This window comes from Ambystoma mexicanum, chromosome 12 (genome assembly GCF_040938575.1).
Source record: "Ambystoma mexicanum isolate Mex_15411 chromosome 12, UKY_AmexF1_1, whole genome shotgun sequence".
NCBI classification, from domain to species: domain Eukaryota; kingdom Metazoa; phylum Chordata; class Amphibia; order Caudata; family Ambystomatidae; genus Ambystoma; species Ambystoma mexicanum.
In genome coordinates, this window is record NC_090936.1 from 312,017,911 (window position 1) to 312,037,844 (window position 19,934).

Genomic DNA, 19,934 nt, shown 5'->3' on the forward strand with positions numbered 1-19,934 from the left:
GCAGACTTATTTTTTAAACCCCTTTACACCACATAAATATGCGGGGGGCGACCCCTGTAGCCCCCCTCCATATTAATATTATATGCTATACCCCCCACATATATATGTGGTGTAAGGGGGGGTAAAAAACAAAAGTCGGCATTTTTGGCTGTCGTAATTTTGAGGGCGACATTTTAGTATGATTCCTTATCAGGATCTATGTGATTATTATGTGTTAGACCGAGTTGAATCAGGATTACCACCTTACCCGCAATTGGTATCCACATCACTATTAGCACAACAGATTTCTCAAAACATTGTGTTAGAGTTGACCCTCATTGTGGCAGTGGCACATGCAGCAACGACCCTATTGCTCAAAATACAGCATTTATCCACATCCAGCCTCAGTAAACATGCACTAACTTTGTTAAATTGAACCAGTGTAATACTGGCACGATGGCCAGCATTAAATGCAGGATCACTATTGCCAAGTCCAAGAAAGCCCCATGATTGCCTCTTAACAACAGCAGCACTCACTTGACCATGCCAATGTTAATCAGAAAATTAGTAAACAAATTTGGACAAGGATAATTGCATAGATGAGTCTTGTTTGAGTAATATGAATGGGGATCTGAAATCGTCATACAATCAGGCAACTATGTTCACTTACCAGTTACATGTTTGGAATAGAGCATGATTACGGGATGCCGTGCAAGACAAGAGGTTTCTTGACAGTCACAGGCACACCAATTTAGAATGCACATGATGGTAATGCCCTTCTAGAATCATTAGTAAAAGTGTAGTTGGTGCCTTGCACTCAAGCCTCGGGAAAAGACATCAGTTGAGGAAATGCCTATGCATACTAATCAGGAATAGGACCTAACATTTCATGTTTCTCCTCACCACAGAAAGGTATGCTGCATATACAAGTGCAGTCTACTGTTTCGACTTATTCAACACTTGACGAGTTAGCAAAAATACAAGAACGTTCTCGGGTTCTCAGTATACCTAGACAAAAAGCATGGAGCAGAGCAGGTTGTTCTTTTCACCTATAAGCTTTGGCGATCATGTGATGGTAATTTTATTGTTCCCAAAGTACTTTTGCATTATTTCACATATGTGCTTTAACGGAATGGTACATGCTGCCAAAGGAGGAGGGCGGAGGTTGTAGCTGCACCAAGTAGAGAATGATACGCCCCATGTTTTCCACAAATTGAAGAATAGTTATGCCATCAAAGTTTAATCTGCGAACACCAGAAGGTGGGCAAGTGTGTAAATGAGTAGTAGGGGTCAAACCCAGCCATATGGAATGCCTTTGCCCAATGGCAGGGCGATTCATTCAGCTGCCGAAAGTGGCAGTCTCTTGGTATGTGCTTATTTTGCTAGATATGTTTTCTAAATGTATAGGAACGTATCCAACTTTTAAAGCTGACCTGCAGGCTTTATTGATGGCTCTGATATATAACTACAGCCCCTGCTTTGGAGTGTCAAAGAATATAAATAGTGACACACTTTACTAGAAGACTAGAACAGGTGCTAATAAGGTATTGAACATTCAGCCAAATATCTATAAGCAGCGCTGGTGGTGGAAAAAGAAAATGGAACCCTGAAAAAAAAATATGCCTAGAATCTGGTTTCAAGAGGTGAGATGTACTGGCGCTTGCTGTAATGAGTATGCAAGGGACTGAAGACGGTTACAGGGCTGAACCTGTATGTAAATCTCATTGGCTCACAGATGCGTTTATAAGAGGCTTCGCCATTGCCTTTCAGCTGAGGCAATTTCCAGCTGATAGATAACGCTGTATTGCAGGACACCAGACGTGCAGAGCGGGTCCCGCGAGGGGAAGAGGGAGCAAACAACGGGCTGCTCGTAATCGGCCTGTTGTTTGCTCCCTCTCCCCTTACCATTCAGCCCTATGGGGGCTGAAATGGAAATGGGGAAGGCCCGGGTCCGGGTTCCCAGATGGAGGAATTACCGGGCCCTCCGAACTCGGGATATATATGACATCATGATACAAAATTGAGATTAAAACCACACAATTAATAAGGGATCTCTGGTGACATTTTTAAACATAAGCTCCATACACATCCAAGAAATGTACAGGTAGCATATACAGCTGGGGTATCAGATGAATTTAAACAAGTCTTCATGGCTGCCTCTATAGTTCTGCAACCGCGGTTGTGAAAAAGATGTCTGAGAAAACACCTCCTCAGTGGCAATGTAACTAGGCATAGCAATACAAATGTTTTAGATCCTATATAATGCTGTTGCACAGAGGGCACATCAGCGAAACAGCATTCTGCCAGCTATGTGTCAGTGAGGCTGTTGGTAAAATACCTAGTCGTAATTTTATATACAGTGCTCTTTCATGTTTTGGGGTGACATAGTCTAAGTACTCCTCTCACCCTGCATTAGTTTTGATACTAATGTATCATGCCAGGGGCGCTGAGCCAAGCATTTTCTCAAGAACATCTCGCCTGGGGATATGGCTGATGGCTGATCACATCCTGCAGATCGATACTGCAACTGGACAAGGCAAGAGTCACACTGGCTAGGTAAGCCCAGACCACACAGGCTGAAATGTATGGGGCAGAACGTTGGGTCCAGGCGAGAATTGCCTCCTTGGTGACTGTGGAAAGTAGTTAAAGAACATTCTGAGACTACCACTTACTGCGCACAATTTGCCATTGCTCCTAGAAACAGGTATGCAAAGTATTGAGTCTATTTGTCAACTTCGCAAGATGTATTATTGGGTTTAACTGTGGTCAAATTAATCGCTGCTTAAATACAGACAAGCACTGATGGGTGTACTTGGTCAAGCAGGATGCACATCACTAACCAGGGCGGTCCATATCTAGGAATGCTTGGGTGACCTGCGCTTTGGAGAGTTCTGGTCTAACCCAAGTGTTATATCCAATTTTTCAAAGACTGTGATAAGGACTGCAGCATGGGAAAGGCCTAGCGTGACATCTCCTATACGAATGCTGGTACTACGGTTTTGTCAAGGAACTGTATTATTAAGGGGAAAAGGGGTTACAAGTATTATCTTGACTATGGTAATCCTAAACTTGAAAGATCCCTATATATCAACAGCAAGTCTTAGACATGTATGGAGTAGCACTGTACCGCCATTGTGTCCATTTTGTGTCATCACGACTGAGAGCATGGTTCATTTTCTAATGACATGCCCAGTTGCATTGCCACTGATGAAACGATACTTTAAGCCCTTGTTGTTGTTTAGATATTGTCATACGATAAATGAGGCCATCACAAATTTCCACAACTCCAGAGACATGCTCACAGTCTAAGCTACTAGCAAGCAAATATCTTGTGTGGGCATAGATACTAAGACTGAAGACAGCATTGATGAACTCTTAATGCTCCCAGGACATTATTGCTCTCCTTTTTAGATGATATTTTCTGTTCAACCAAATCTTTATTATCACATTAATAGACACAAGTACAGTAATGTAACATGTTCAGTGTCCATCTCACATGAACTTTCCAACAACCAATGTTTCTAATGATAACTGTGTGAACCCCCCCACATGTCCACCCCCCAACTAATCTAGGGATTCCAGTCCCCGCTGAATACCCTTTTTCCTCTGGTAATATGCCAAGTGTCCTCAGTCTCATCGGGATATATAGACGAGTATTGTCTTTACGTGCATAGGTAAAAAAGAGCGAACTTTGCCAAACCTTCCCATCGCACATCGTACAATCACCATCAATTTTTCCACACCAACAGAGTCCCAGATTGCAGATTACCACTGTATAATGGATGGTGGATCCTTATTCTCCCATTGTCTCACTATGCAGCGTGTAGCACTCATTAATAGATTTTCCCATAGTGGTCCTGCTCGCCCTCTCATCCAGTGTCCCACCTGGTGGAATGTTCATAGCTCTATAGCCACATCCAACGCTAAGTCGGATCCCAGTATCTGGCCCATCTTCGACTTCACCACCTGCCAAAAATGCTCCAGTTGCAGACACCCCCACTAGATATGCTCCATTGTTCCTTGCCCCCACACTCCTGCCAACACAATGAAAAGTGGAGGTGTATATTTAATGGAGCTTCTCCGGTGTGTAGTGCCACCTATTTAGCAACTTATATTGCACCTCCCGATGTTGTAACGAGGTGTGTGGGCTGTACCATCCCTTTGACACTTGTCCCCACTCTTTATCCCTGAATACCTACCCCACTCCAGTCTTCCATTTATTTCTCACTGACCAGTTCTCCTGCTCCTCCTTATTTGACAGGATCTTATTTATGCCTGAGACCAAACCCCTGTTATTCTTGCTGAATGACATCAGCCTTTTCCACTCTGTCAAGTCCCTCGTGTCCCATTCTAATATCGTTGGCGCACCCACCCAGTGTTTTACCCAGTGTTTTAATTGCGGATAAGCGTAGAAATCCCTTTCCTCAGTTATACCCCATATGGCAAACTTCTAATGATTTGATTAAGTCCCTTCATAGAGACCTCCAATTTCTCTCACCCCTCCCACAATCCACCATTTGAACCTATTGTAATGAATTCAGGGTTAAGAAAGATGGGGGTCAGAGGCGACAGCCACAGCACCATTCTGAGCTTCTTGTTCAACCAATCCTTGATCCCGAGGGCATGCCTTGTGACTGGATTCTCCATAAGCACTCCCGGTCTATCCTCCTTCCTCGTCCAGGGAATTTTCAAGAGATATTCTCCCACCACTGCCTGCTCCATGACTACCCAGCGCTTCTGGTCTCCTACTCTCACTTGTGCTGCCTGGAAATATTTCACCATGCTAGGGCAGCCGCCCCCCCGACACCCTGCCTTTTACCTCTAAAGAAAATCTTCCTCCCTATTTGGGGTTTCCTTTTGTTCCATATAAAACCCATGATATCCTCCTGAATCGGTATTGGTAAGGGAATCGCATGGAAAAGGTATAGCAGATGGGGGAGGATGTTCATCTTCACAAGGGCAATCCTTCCTAACAAGGATATGTACAGCCCCTTCCATCGTGCAAGATCTGTTTTAATTTACCTCATCAATAGTGGGTAATTTGCGCCAATTATTTGGTTTATAGTTGCCGTCATTTTCACCCACAGATACCTACCCGGGCCTGTCGCCCATCTGAATGGAGTATTGTTCTCTTACCGTTCCCGCACTTCCTCCCCTACTGACAGATTTAGTATCTATGACTGCATAATTCACCTTAAATCCAGAGAAAGGCTGTATCTCCCCCATTATCGCTGGCAGTGATCTTTCTGGTTTAGTGATCATGAGGACCACATCATCTGCAAATAGGCTGATTTTGTGATGCAAGTTCATCCATCTAACCCCCTGCACCTCTCTGATCTCCCTTATCCGATGCGCAAAGGGCTCCAACACTAGCGCAAAGAGTAGGGGTGAAAGCAGGTACCCTTGTTTGGTTCCCTGGCAACAGACTTATCAACCCCCCCATTCGCTTTGTCCCTGGCTTGGTGATTCTGGTAGTTGGCTTGGACCATCCTCAAAAAATGTGGACCCACCCCCACCTTAATCAGCGTTTGGCCCATGAAACCCCAGTTAACGTGATCAAATGCCTTCTCAGCATCAAGCATTGGTAGACAGGTAGGCACAGAACTTCCCCCCCTCGTGGCTTTGTCAATTATATGCAGAACCCTCCTTATGTCATCAAATGAGTTCTGCCCCTTGATGAACACTGATTGGTCTTGCGCTATTCAGGTTGGAAGCACCATTTCCACCTACACCCAGTGTATAATTTAGCATCTATGTTAATAAGAGCAATCAGCCTGTATGAGGACCTACATTGTGGGTTCTTCCCCCGGTTTCAGGATGAGAGTGTGGTGTGCCATTTACCTTGGTGGCGGTATCTTGTCTCTTTCACAGAAGTCATTGAATACCCCATATTTGTGTGGTTTTAGCCATGCTATCGCATGATGCACCACCTCCCATGATATTGGCCCACCAATTGCTCTGTTTTTTCAGGTTATAGCAGTTGTCCAACCCACCCTGCCAGGTATGCCATGTATGTACTCTGCCCCTCCATGTCACATAGTTATGACCTATAGAGATTGTGAAAGAATTCCTGGATGACCCTGTGCTTATTACCCTCCATTCCCACTGCCCTTCCCATTTTATCCTCCAAGTTAGCTATGAATGTTCTCTGTTCTTTGGCCCTTAGCTGCCTCGCTTGCACTGTCCCAGTTGCCCCTCCTCATTGGCCAGTTGCCTAGCAACCTTGTTTGTACCCTTCTTCTTGTGGGCATCCTCCAGCTCCTATATTTCCTTTTTTAGATCCAGCTCCTCCCTTCTCTCTTCCCTTAATTTCTAGGATGCTTCTATTAGGTGATTATTGACCCTACTCTTAAATGAATCCCACTGCTCTTAAACAACTCCTCTCTTGTCCCCACCTTCCTCCATGAACCTCCATTTGCAATCGTACCCCTTGATCCCTAAGGAGGTATTATTCCAGTTGCCATCCCTTGTGCCCTCCCCACAGGCCCCCTCCTTCTCACTCCAATGTGACTGGTGCATTATCCGTGTTCCCTATGTGCACACTCGCAGCTGCTTGCACAACCGTCTGCGTTGCCATAATGTGATCTATCCACGAATATGTTTTATGGACATGTGAATAGAATTAATAATCCCTTTCCTGTGGGTGATGTATCCGCCATTTGTCCTTAAGATCCATTTCCTCAATTCCTCAATTCTATCTTTCAGCTTTTTGGACATCATCCCCATTGCGTGCCCCCTGTCCTCGCCTGACAGGTCCATATGTGGGTCCATAGCTAAATTATAATCCCCTGCCATCACCAGTTTACCCTCTTCAAACCTGCCCAGTTCATCAAACACCCTTCCAAAAACCTTTCCTACCTCTGGTTGGATGCATACACCAAAGTCCATGTGTACCTTTGACTTCCCAACCTCCCCTTCACCATCACAAATCTCCCCTCAGGGTCTCGTTTCACTATGACCCCTTCAAGCTTAATTGACTTGTGAGAAAGAATGCCCAACCCCACCACCCCCTTTTGCATCCCACAACAGCATGATACTGAAGTGGATATTCCCTTTTGTGGAGACACCCCACACCCCCCTTCATCAGATGAGTTTCCAGCAGGCATAATATCTGTGTTCCCCTTTTCCTGATCTCCTGCAGCACCATCACTCTCTTGCTCGGGCTCTTCAGTCCCCTCACATTGCATGAGTCTAAACTATACATTTCTGTTTGATTGTAGATGCTCCCACTTCCCCGAACACATTCCCCTCCCAGACCAAACCCCTCTTATCATATTTGACCCCCTAGACTAGTAGCATGTACCCAACCCACAACCATCCCTGGATCCGTCCTCCAGGTTCTCAATATGACCCCCATATACGAACACTCTGCAATGCCTGCTCCCCTCAACCACCTTTGCCCCTCCCCAATCTCCTGCATTAGCCTTCTCTGTCCCCAATAGTGAGGCCTGCAGACATATGTGATACGTGTCTTCTCCTGGGCCATTTTGTCCAATTGACGCCTTTTTCAATTTTTTGAGGTCCACCACTGTAGGTTGTTTTACTGTGCTCTCGAGGCTCCCCCTTGCTGCCTCTCTGACATATCCTCCATAGAGTCTCGGGGACACATGCCACACATTCTCAGTCCATGCTCCACCTGTGAGACAATCCTTTCTTCGTTCCCCATGCGAAATTGAAGCATCATCAGGAAGAGCCACCAATACCTCATCTTCCTCTTCATAAGTTCCGCTGGAAGTGGTTTAAACATCCTTCTCCTCACCAGTGTTGTCTGAGACAGGTCATCGTATATTTGGATTTTGTTCCCCCTCAGTTGGATATTCCCTTTCCCTCTGGCCACACTCATAAACTGTGATTTGTCTTTGAAGCTATGCATTTTCAACAGAATATCCTGTGGCCTGGCTCCTGGCCCCTCTTTCTGGCTACCTACTCTGCACTCTTTCAATGTCCATGTTTTGGCTTTGCTTTCCCTCTGCAAGATCTACAAACATCTCCCCGATCCAGCCATCCAAGCCTGAGTCTTCCACCCATCCCTTGAGGTCTTTCATCTGGATGTTTCCCTCTGCAATCTGTTTTCCAGATCCTTGCACTTTTCCTCCAGGGCCTGTATCCTTTTGTCCATGCCTTGTGCCTCTGTGCCAGTTCAGGTACTTTTTCAGGCAGTCCCATAATATGACCCTCCATTTCCATCACTCGTTCACCCAGTGCGTCAATGTTTCTGCGATTCACTGTGAATGCCTGCGAGAGTTCCGCCCTGATACTGGATGTCTCCTTTTTAACTGTCTCTGTTATATCCCCTTTAAACCTGGCCAGGGCTGCATGCAGATCCTCCTTGGTGAATGCCCCCATTGGTGTCTCTCCTGCTCCTGAGCTCCATGCTTGGTGCCCTTCCTCTTTGGTCCCATATACATCCTCCTGGCTACATTCCTAGGTGGCTCCACCCCTTTGAGAGGGGCACTCTGCTGCTTCTCCACTCCTTGCTGCCCCTTCAGTGCAATCCATCATAGCACTTGGATGCCTTCCTGGATGGTGGATGCACCTCTCAACTGCTTTCCCCTCTGTGGGCGAGGTCTATCCCTTTTCCATTCTCCACTTCCAGTAGCTGCTGTCAGACAGTCCATCCACCATGAACACCCGCTGGCCTCTTTTCACAGAACCCCACTGGCGCTTCTGTCCTTATCAGAAGACGACTCCACCTCTTTCGGAACATTGCAGCCCCTCAGGGCCCTCCTCCTCATCGCTCACATTATAGGAAATGCAGGAATCCACTGTATAGTTTCAAATGCAGGGACGGAGCTCACACTGCCCGTGTTCACTCACCTTGCCATCTTGGCCACACCCCCTTTGACTGATATTTGAAGGAATTTTTACAAAGCCAATGTGAATACATTTTAATTAATGTGAAGCCATTTCTTTGGATTGTATTGTTATAATGCATGTATGCTTTTATGTTTATTTGCTTATATTGCACCGGAGCCCGCAGGCATCAGGGTGCAGTTAAAAGTTTTATGACTTTTAGATCGAAATAAAGCATTATGAAAATAAAAAGTATATTAATCTGGCAGAGCGGAAATTGTGGCATTGCATGATGAGAGTGCGGAGTGACAAGTTATTTGGGTTTTATTCCTTGTGGGAATGTTTCATCTGCTTACAAGACTTTACCAGAACGACTCCATAGTGACTAGGAGCACAAGGTTTTTGCAAAATAAGCACCTGGCTCAAAGTGGGTTAAAAAGACAAGCATAACTGAAATTCGACAGGCAAAAGACACATTAATGTGGATGATTTTCAATGCCATGCTTGTCTCTGTGTATTTTGATTTGCCAATATTAAATTTTCAAGTGACATTTCATTTTCCAAATTGTTCAACAGGAGCAGCAATACGATTGCCACAGCAGAAGGATCTGTTGATGGTAAATATAAGAGCATGAAGAAGCCTAAACGTAAGAGTACATTGTCTGCAGAGAACTGGAAGACTATATGCATGTCTGGCTAAGATCAGTCCGTTATGATTTCAACACCAGCCCTAACGAGAGGGGATAAATGAAGATTTGGGAGACCCATCACTGTTGTTATCCTGGAGGAACATATGGAAGTTTGCCAATGTATTAGTTGGAATTTGAACAAGTTGTAGATGGGACTGGGTGATATACGAAGATGCCTGGGAAATCCAAGTCGCTGAACTAGTCATTGTGTGGTGAAAATTTAAGAGATAAAGTAATACTTGTGGATCGGGATCAGAATTGACTGGACATTAATGCCAAAAGCGCCCCTGTGTATAAAGTGTATGGAGAAGGTTCTCCAGATTTAGCTGTAGAAAGCTGATCTTATTGGGAGATCAGTGCCAAAGAGCTGATGCCAAATGGAACACAAATGTTTCCTCTAAATGATAGTTGTGTGCACCCCAAAGGAAGGTTGGAACTTGATGTGACTTTTATGTTGTTAACTATGGGCATCAATATGATGTCAATGGTAAATCACTAGCGCCACGAGCAGGTTGCCGCTGACTCTGAAACACTGTTTCTGGCGCTTGACTTGCAGTGCCACCAGGACATTGCAAGTCCCAGCGCCTTGGTAAATCAGGCATAGGATTTGGTAAGGCCCCATTCCCATAGGACTCCATGGGGATAGGAACTCGGGTCAGACCTGCTGGGCGCAATGGCCCCTGCAGACAGACTTGTAGTGTGTCTAGCTGGAAACAGGGGTGCCGGTAAGCTTACCGGCACCCTTGTTCCTGGACCGCCACACTACTAATGAGTCCACAGAGAAAAAATACAAAGTACACCTGAAATGTGATGTTGTAAGAAATATTTCTGGTGGCAATGTTTGTGTTGTGGTATTCTTTCTAGCTCTTGGTAATATTTTGTCGTAAGCTTGTTGGGGTATATTTGTAGTGGTGAGCCTAACTTCAGAACACTGCTAATGATCATGTTACCAGGGTAAGCAAGTAGTAGACTTAGTACACTCTTATCTGCTCACAGTATCTTATGTACAATACCACAATATGCCCTTTTGGCTTTGCTTCAAAATACATTCATCATGTCACATCCCAAACATTTATATTCACACACAAACGCATAGCACTTCTGAAAAACTCAATTCACAATAATCAATTCACCTTATATTTTACCACATGTGGTAATGTGAACTACCACCTGTAGTAAGATGAGTTTACCACCTTTTGGACCTGAGTCTAGGTGCTAACACAATAATTCAGACACATAATGAGAACTCTGAAGCTAACTTGTTCTTTCCTTTTGTGGCTTATGAAAGGTTAAAATTCTGAAAAATGAACAAACAGATGCACTATATTGTGTTACTTTTTACAGTAATTCATATTTGAACATGATAAAATGTGTTTCATTTGAGAGCTCACACACAGTAATAGCTTTTGTAGGGGTAAGCTTCAACTACACATTTAGTACTGGCTGTCTAACACACAGTTATCTGTAACCTTGAATGTTTCTTTCACTATTCTTGGCAGCTGTGAGCCTCTGGGGTTGCCAGTGAATTCGTCGAAAAAAATTGGTCGACCAGACAAATGGTCGAATCAAATTGGTCGAAAACCATTTCATCGAATTTTTTTTTTTTCTATTTTAACCCTTTTTTTTTTTTTTTTTTGGGGGGGTCCCCCCCCAACCCCCTTTTTTTCTCTAAAAACCCATTTTTTAACAAAACGAAAACCCAAAAATAAATATATAAATAAAAAATTTTTTTTGACGAAATGGTTTTCGACCAAATTGCGTCGACCAAATTGCAGTCGACCAGTTTTTTTTCGACGAGTTGACTGGACACCGCCTCTGGTCATAATTAAAGCTTGCTTCATAAATGGGGAACCCACGTAAAATATAGATTGTGAATTACTTTAAGAAAAAAACATATTTCTATATCACAACAGCCTGGAAGGGGCCTACGCTCCTCAATTACTGCATAATTACCTAGATCTGTTGGGGTCAGTGAATTCTCAGACCACAAGGTCAGGATAGCCTTCACAGCTTCAGCTTGGAATATTCCACCGTTCTGACAGCTTGTCAAACGGGAAATTATATTGTGCCTCCTAATGTGATGAATATATGTATATTGGCCTATGCCAAGCTGCTTGTAAGCCACTTGCGAAGAAATCCATGTTACAAGGTCCCAACCTTAGAATCAATGTAAAACGTCATTTTAGGTCAAATCGCCATTTTAGGTTTTCTCTGCAAAGTCACTCTGTGAGCTAAAATGGTGGACAGTGTCATTCCAAAAATGTAACATGGCCGCCTTGACCTCTGTGTACAAACTAATGTATAACTTGCCTGCAGGCTACATGTTGGGGTCATGAACTGAGACCTTGTCCTTCGCTGACCTGTGTGTAGAGGATCACTTGCGCTAACAAAGCTAAACCACAAGCACATGTTAAGCACAATGTATTCAAATACTGAAATGTGAACACTTGTTTGACTACATTGTATAGATGTTTGAGAAGGTCTCTATAAGAAATCCTAAAGTACACTGTTGCCATTGAGGCTTGTTGGTGAATGTATGAAAGGCAAACCCTAAGTGTACAGATGTGTGAACTCGGCATGAACCCTAGATCAGTAATGTATTGACAAATATTAACTGTGAAATGGGTTGGACATCATGTTTTCAAAGGTATATAAGGTTCGACTATTCAAATGTACAGCCCCACTCACTGAGCACACCAAACCACGCTGGAGTTCGCTGTGTTGTACTGAGGGCCGATAGCTATCTGTTGCTTTGTCCTTTGAAACTGTTCAGTATAAAATAAAGATCTTTGTATGTTCCTTTGTAACCCTTGTTCGTTGTATTTCCTTTTGGGGTACTCAGCCTCGATATCCTCTTTTTGTTTTCACAAGCTAAACAGGACAGGACAGGAGAATTCATATCACGTGCACTCCCTGTCTCAGCCTGGAAGTAACCCAAAAAGTCCTTCCAGAGCCTTTCTGTTTGTCACGCCACCTAGGATCAACTACATATAAGGGTGCTCGAGACTGCAAACTCTTCTGATGACTGCCTACTCAGAAAGGAGGGAGACAGCCCAGAAGAAAGTCAGCCTGCAGCACTGTTGGCATGACACAGGAGAGTCAGTCTGCCCAGAAACTAACTTCCAGCCCTCAAGACAGTCACTTTTATTATCTCCCTGTCCCTCCTCCTTCAGGTATATCTAATCATATATAAATGTATGAAGCATCTGCCAGTCAAATCACCTCCCCTGCAGAAACCAGCCCATTAGGTAGCACGTGATTTTCTTTGTGCCTTTGATCGAGATTCAAGCTGCAATGCTGAAGGAAAATGTGACATTCATCCAGTGCTATTTCCTCCCTCTCTACAAATGAACAATGGAGCCAGTTTATATAAATCAACTTGGTCTAAACCCGGTCACGTATTCACTGCAAAACAAATCTAATTCCACATTTTCTGGGATCTGCGTGATTTTTCCATCGCAGAAAAGTCAGCGACGGAAAAGTTTTCTTGAAAAATGTGCAAACCACAAAAGGTTTGCGCATTTCCCATACAAACACACATTAAAACCCCTACAAACCCAGACCCCCACCCACACCAACTGCAAACCCACCACACACCCTAACCCACACCCTTAACACACCCCCACCCACACCTCCAACATAACCAAACCCTACTTACCGTTCCTTCACGCTGTCTCCATGCGGCGCCAGTTCCCTTTCACTTCTATAATCGGGAACTGGAGCCGCAGGGTCCTTTTCTTTTCTTTTTTTTTCAGAAGCTGCAGTGGTGTCCCCCGCAATACCCCGCTCACTATGCTATACAGTATAGTGAGCAGGGTGTTGCGGCGGACACCCCCGCTGCACACATTTTTATTTTCTCGGGTGTGCTGCGGGGGTGTCCCCCGCAACACCCTGCTCACTATACTGTATAGCATAGTGAGCGGGGTATTTCGGGGGATACCCTCGCAGCTCCTGGTTTTTTTTCTGTTTGCAGGGGTTTGGAGGTTGTCCCTGCAGTGAGAGGGGTGTTGCAGGGGACAACCCCCCAGCCCCAAGTCTGACCCCACCGACACACTTAAACACACACCATGAAAAGTTCAGACTTCTGGTAGTCCAAACTTTTCGTGGTGTTTGTTTTAGGTCTTTTGGTGGGGTCGGACTTTTGTATACAGTAAAAACATACAATAGCCATTTTCTGTATAAATGTTAACATTGCACAGCTCAAATGCCTTTACATTTTATGAAATAGGCCACTTTATCTCAATGCACCAATGTTTTGCACTCATAAGCAATGGACTAAATGGCATTGAATATTAGTAAGGAAATACGTTATTGGGTCCTGGGATGTTAGTTGGATTAATATGTTAATTTTATTTTTCATTGCATTTAGTTCATAACTGTGCTGTGGTGCGGATGATAAAAACCTGTTGTGCAGGGTTACATTCAAATTAGCTGCCATGTGCTTTATGCGTTACAATTCTGACATATGCTAGGCACAACTTGAGCCTCACACATAAGTCTCACACTTTTGCTCCCAAATGGGATCAGTTTACATCCTTCTTAAAATGTGGGGTTCAGAATAGGGAAAAGTATTTCCCTATTACATTTCCCTACACAGTTACATTATCGGGTAATTCATGGAATGATTGTGTGCCAAAATGTGTGGGGTAAGTGGCAAAAAGCCAGTGCATGCGTGCGATTCGCACGCAAGCGATTCATGGAAGGCTCTGCGCATGGCTTTCCCGGGAGCTGCGCCAAATCTCTGCTTACCTTACAAGTCACTGCAACTTTCCAAACGCTGTGCGGGACACGCTGGGAATTACACCCAACGCCCACACGCTCGCAAACAATACTTATTCATGGAATCGAATAGGGAAAACCTGTGCACGCCAATAGACACGCACACGAGTAAATACGTCCGCCACAAGAAAGCAGGTGGAAGAACCCCCGCGCACTATAAAAGTGCGTGCAAACAACAAACAAGCATATACAGCAACGATGAATGTCCCATTTCTCACAGCAGTGATCGTGGGACACCTCAGGAGAGGAGAATAGTCAGACCCTGCATTATTTTGCCCAGGACCAGCCTTTTTGGGATGCCTGATGACCAGGTCTAAGGCAGGTATAGGTTTCCACCTCATATCATCCTAGACCTGGTCACTGAGTGGGAGGATGACCTCACATCACCCACCTTGTACTACCAAGCACTGAGCCCCTTGGAAAAGGTGCTCAATGCCTGGTATTTTTTGGCCACGGGGTCATTTCAGCAGACAACTGTCATAGTCGAGGGCATCTCACAGCCCACGCAGTCACGCTGCCTTTACCAGGTGTTGGCAATAATGACTGCTCGACCCTCAGTCCGCAGGCACATATACATGCCCAGGACACCCGCAGAAAGGCAGGCCATGGTCCAGGACTTCTACAGGGTGGCACACTTCCCCAAAGTGCTCAGTGTCAAAGATTGCACCCATGTAGCCCTACGTCCACCTAGGGCCACTGAGAACATCTTCCGCAACCGCATGCACTGGCATTCCATCAACGTGCAGGTTGTATGCGATGCCAAGGGAATCATCACCTCTGTCTATGCAAACTCTCCAGGGTCCACCCATGACAGTTTTATATACAGAATGTCCGCCCTGAGCCGGGACCTGGAAGCTGGGTCATTGTGGCAGCATGCAGCATGTGTCCTGCACAATGTTGCAACATGGTGGGGCGTACCGGTGGACATGGTGGTGCCCCCACATCCCCAACCACACGCAGAGGTGCTGCGCATGGGAGGGGAAAGGGCACGTGGCGAGGCAGCCCATACCCAGCTTGTGGCCACATTCTACACCTAAACATCCACCCCTGCGGAGTGCACACAGGTCTGGCACATACCAGGTGACAATCGGTGATGTCAAAGGGGCAGTCAACTGTCACAACCTTAACACCATGGAAGTGCAACATTGTGTGCATCCCTAGATACTTAAACATAACCAATCCTGTGTGACCAAAAGGAACACATGCAAGGTGCATATCCCACCACCCTCCTGCAAAACAGTGCATGAAAATACTGGTATGTCACCTAAACCCTCACAACACCATGACCCCCGTCCGCCACACCATGCCATGGCATGTAATGGCAAAACAGCAAACCAAATGCACAACACATGACACAATCATCATGAAGTGCCATGTGAGAAATGTAAACAGGCACGAGACAATTACACCTGACATGGAACCGATGAAATAACTGACCAAATCCTCCCACCCATAAAAAGTGGCACAAATGCATGCCACCAGCGGTACAAGCAACAAAAGTCAAAAGGCCTGTTGCCATGCACATCGAGCAATAGAAATGTGCCAACAGAAACAATGTGTGCTGTAAGGATATATATATGGGGATTTTATTGCCAGTATGCAAAATCTAAATGTGGGCAATTTTTTCAGAACATTTAGTGGGGATTCCGGATAGTTTCTCCAATGCATGTCTGCACTTAATTTTGGTGAGTATTGTGTTGACTGTGCATTTCATCATGTTGCTTGTGATGTTTTTTATGACTTGCCTGCCTATGTTGTTGATGCACTTGCTGCTGTAAGCGGTGCCGTGCGCCCTTTGGCTGTGCAACACAAACTGATGATGGGAGGGGTCCGTGTGGTGACAATGTCACATTGGGACACTTAGGCTACAGTGATTGCGTCTGACATTGTCGATGTGGGTTACTCTGTACATGATGTGTTCTGCTGGTCAATGGATGATCCTGGGTTGGGTTTCCTTTTGAGGTGTCAGGGGATCGGTGTGGTTTAACACAGTGGGGGGTCCACAAGGGCAATATTCACATGTGCTTTGTACAGAACCCTGAGGCTCACTTCATTTCACATGCATGTATTCAGTGCATGTCCCTGATGACACAGACACTTAGACAACGCACCCCCACACCAACAATGACAACAACATGCACACACGTGCACCCAGATTGCCTTCTCAGGCATGATGTGTCCCTGCAGTGCATGTTCACTTTCAATTCCTTGATCGTGTAAATGCATCACGGGGTACTTTTAGTTAATTGTACTTATTTTTCATGATTCTCAAGGGGTTTCACCAACGCAAAGCACACTCGCTGTGTTGTCTGGTGAGCGGTGTTGTAGCTTCTGCATGCATGGGTGTACTACTGTTGGTACTCTTGCTCTCTGGTCAACCTTTCATTGCCATGCACTGCCTACCTGCAATTCCCCAAAGGGTTGGGGGGTTCTGTAACAGTATGAATGCAGTTTTTATGCACAATGAAATGCATTCTTTCATTTTACATGCACGGTTTGAAATTCACTTTGTTTCCCATGAAGAGCTGCACACTCAGTCCATGTGAGTGTTTTTTTACTAAATGTTCTGAAAAAATTGCCCACATTTAGATTTTGCATACTGGCAATAAAATCCCCATATATATCCTTACAGAACCCCAAACCCTTTGGGGAATTGCAGGTAGGCAGTGCATGGCAATGAAAGGTTGACCAGAGAGCAGAGTATTGGCAGACAGTGTTGGCAAGCGTCAATTGCATCTCGTCAGTCAAATGACTCTACAGCAGATGAGAAGTGGACATTAAACAAGACACATGAGGAACCAACAGTAGTACACCCATGCATGCAGAAGCTACAACACCAGTTGAACAGAGGCAGGGGGTCTGTAACACGTTTAGGCCTGTGCACGACACAGAAAAGGAGACCCTAAACCTGTGTGTGATGAGGGACTGACACAGAGTGAGCATTGCATGGATGACCACATTTCATGACACTTAAATAATCCTGGAGACATACCACAATGATCAGCCTGTCAAGGACCTATAGGGGCATACATGGAATGCACATGGAGCATGAATGGGAACTCATGTCAACGGGAGCCATTGCCATCTGCATAGTCTGAGTGAGACACACTGCACCAAGGACAAAGGATGTACACCACAGTACGTGTTTTGCAGGTTTGCAGAGGGAAGTGTGCATGTACACAGGAACGGGGAACAGGCAATTGCAGTAGAGTCACATGCGACCCACCAGTGCCATGTAGAAATTGAGCTGTAGGGGGTTTGAGAGTCAAATAAGCGTGCCCCTTAGGAGGAACACCTTCCAGGCTGTCCACACATACACGGCAGTCATCTGATCAGATAGGCTGAGTGCTGAGTGCAACAACACCACAGGCTACATGCATACATTTGAGTGAGCAGGAACATGATATGATATGATAATTTATTCATATTGCGCTCGTACACAGGTGTTTCAGAGCGCGACCAGGCAATGGGAAGGGAACAGGGGAGAAAAAAAAACAACGATCTTAGGCCCAGTGACATTGAGAACGCGCAAGTGCATGGGGAGGGAAAGGAGGGAAAGTGCATGGGAGGGGGGACAAATTGGAGAGTGCATAGCATAAGAGAGGACAAGATAAATAATAAGTAAATAAATAAATAAATATGGTGATCCAAAACAGTGGAAGTGCAGCCTGTGAGTGGCCAAATGCAAGGTTAGTCAGAAAGGGAGTATCTAATAAGTGCAGAAGAAGAGTGGGGGGGCCTGTATGGGTACAGATAAACACCCGAGTGCGAGGGGTGGCCAGGAGGCAGTGCAGGATGGTGGCAGGGTGGGCAGGTATCTGGGCCCAAAGGGCAGAAGGTAGCCAGGTGCAGCATTGCTGAGAGAGAAAGCAGATCAGCAGGGGAGAAGAGGGGCAAAGGCAGAGGCGAAGAGGAAAGTCTTGAGGAGCTTCCGGAACCGTAGATGGTTCTCCACAAGTTTCAAGGTGGCAGGTAGGCAGTTCCTGAGGGAGGCCCCCGCAGAAGTTAAGGATCTACCACTAGCTTGTTTCTTTCAAAAACGCTGACCCTGAGGGAGTTTGAGGAGGAGGTGCGAAGGCTTCTAAAGGGGAGGTATTTACGGAGGGATAGTTTAAGGTAATTAGGACCCAGGCCCCAGAAAGCCTTGTGGACAATGCAAAGGGTTTTGAATGTAATCCTTGCAACCACAGGGAGGCAATAAAGGGATTTTAGAGCGGAGAGATACGATCCCAGGGCTTGAGGCCCAGGATAAGTCTTGCAGTCCTGTTCTGGATTAGTTGTAAAGAGCGGAGAGTGGAGGAAGGTAGATTTAGAAAGAGGCTGTTACAGTAGTCCAACATCGAGAAAATTAGAGCTTGGGAGACAAGGAGCTTCTGTGGGAAGGAGAGGAAAGGAAGAGTGCCTTTAAGGAGGCGCAGTAAGAAGTTTTACTTTTTGGCGACATCAGAGATGTGTGCGGAGTAAGGAAAGTGTGGAGTCAAAGATGACCCCAAGGTTCTTAGCTTTGCCGGTAGGGGCAGGAGGAGGGCCAAGGGAGGCCGGTCAGAGAGTGAGGGCAAAGGATGGAGGGGGTGTAACAATAAGGAGGATCTCAGTCTTGTTGGAGTTTAAACAAAGATCATTTGCGTCACACCAATTTTGAATGGCGATTAGGCAGTCAGAGATGAGGGAAGGAGAGGAGGTGCCTGAGGGAAGCCTGAAAATGAGTTGGGTGTAATCAGGGTATTACCTAAATTGTTCGTTTACAATTGTTAGAATGAACAACTGACCGAATTTAAAGGGTCACAATTGACCTTTTCACAATTTAATTGACTGTATATATATATATATATATATTTATATTACATGTACGCGGTAGTTATGGTTAAGTTGGTGTTTCCATAGGAAGAACATTTTTTGGGCGGCTTATAACTTCCCTCCCTCTGGACGAACCCTCACAAAGCAAAAAAAGCATATGTCCCACTCTGAATTTTTTTGCAAAGTTTGGAGAGGTTTGGTACAGGGGGGCAAAGTTATAGGGGGGGTCCCAAAACTTGTGTTTTTTCTCATAGATAGGCCAAACCGCTGGATGGATTTACACCAAATTTGCAGCAGGAGCGGGGGCTTGGTCCCGAAAGCGTGCTTTTGCAAATTTGGTGTAAATCCGTCCAGTATTTTTTTTTTAAATGACCAAAACGTAAGGCAAAAAATTAGTGATATCTCCGTTCGCTCCGCGGACGGACTTCCCGGTTCGCTCCGCGGACAGCGCCCCGATTGGCCAAGCGGCTTACGTGATGTCCGTGGACATGTGACGTGTTCATTGATTGGACGCCGTGGAGCGCGTCAGATTTTCTGTTGCGCCCGCCATCTTGCATTCGCTGTCGACCACGGACAGCACGGTGAAACTTGGATTAAAAATTGTATTTAGTGGAGTGTGTTGGTGTGTAAGAGTGTTTGGGGAGGGTGGGGGAGTATGAGATAGGTTCAATGTTCTGTTTTTTTTATGTGCTAGACGCTTTTGTTGTGTTCGATTTGTCTGCGGACAACACGGCTGTTCTGAAATTTTGTAAATAAACTAAATGGGGGGTGTTTTGAGGACGGAGTATGTGTCCGTTTTGTTCGCAAGCAAGCTAAAATTGAGCTAAGAACACTTGCGGTGTCCTTAAATGTTCGTACATAAACAAAATGGGGGTGTCCTAAGGACACTGTCCGTAT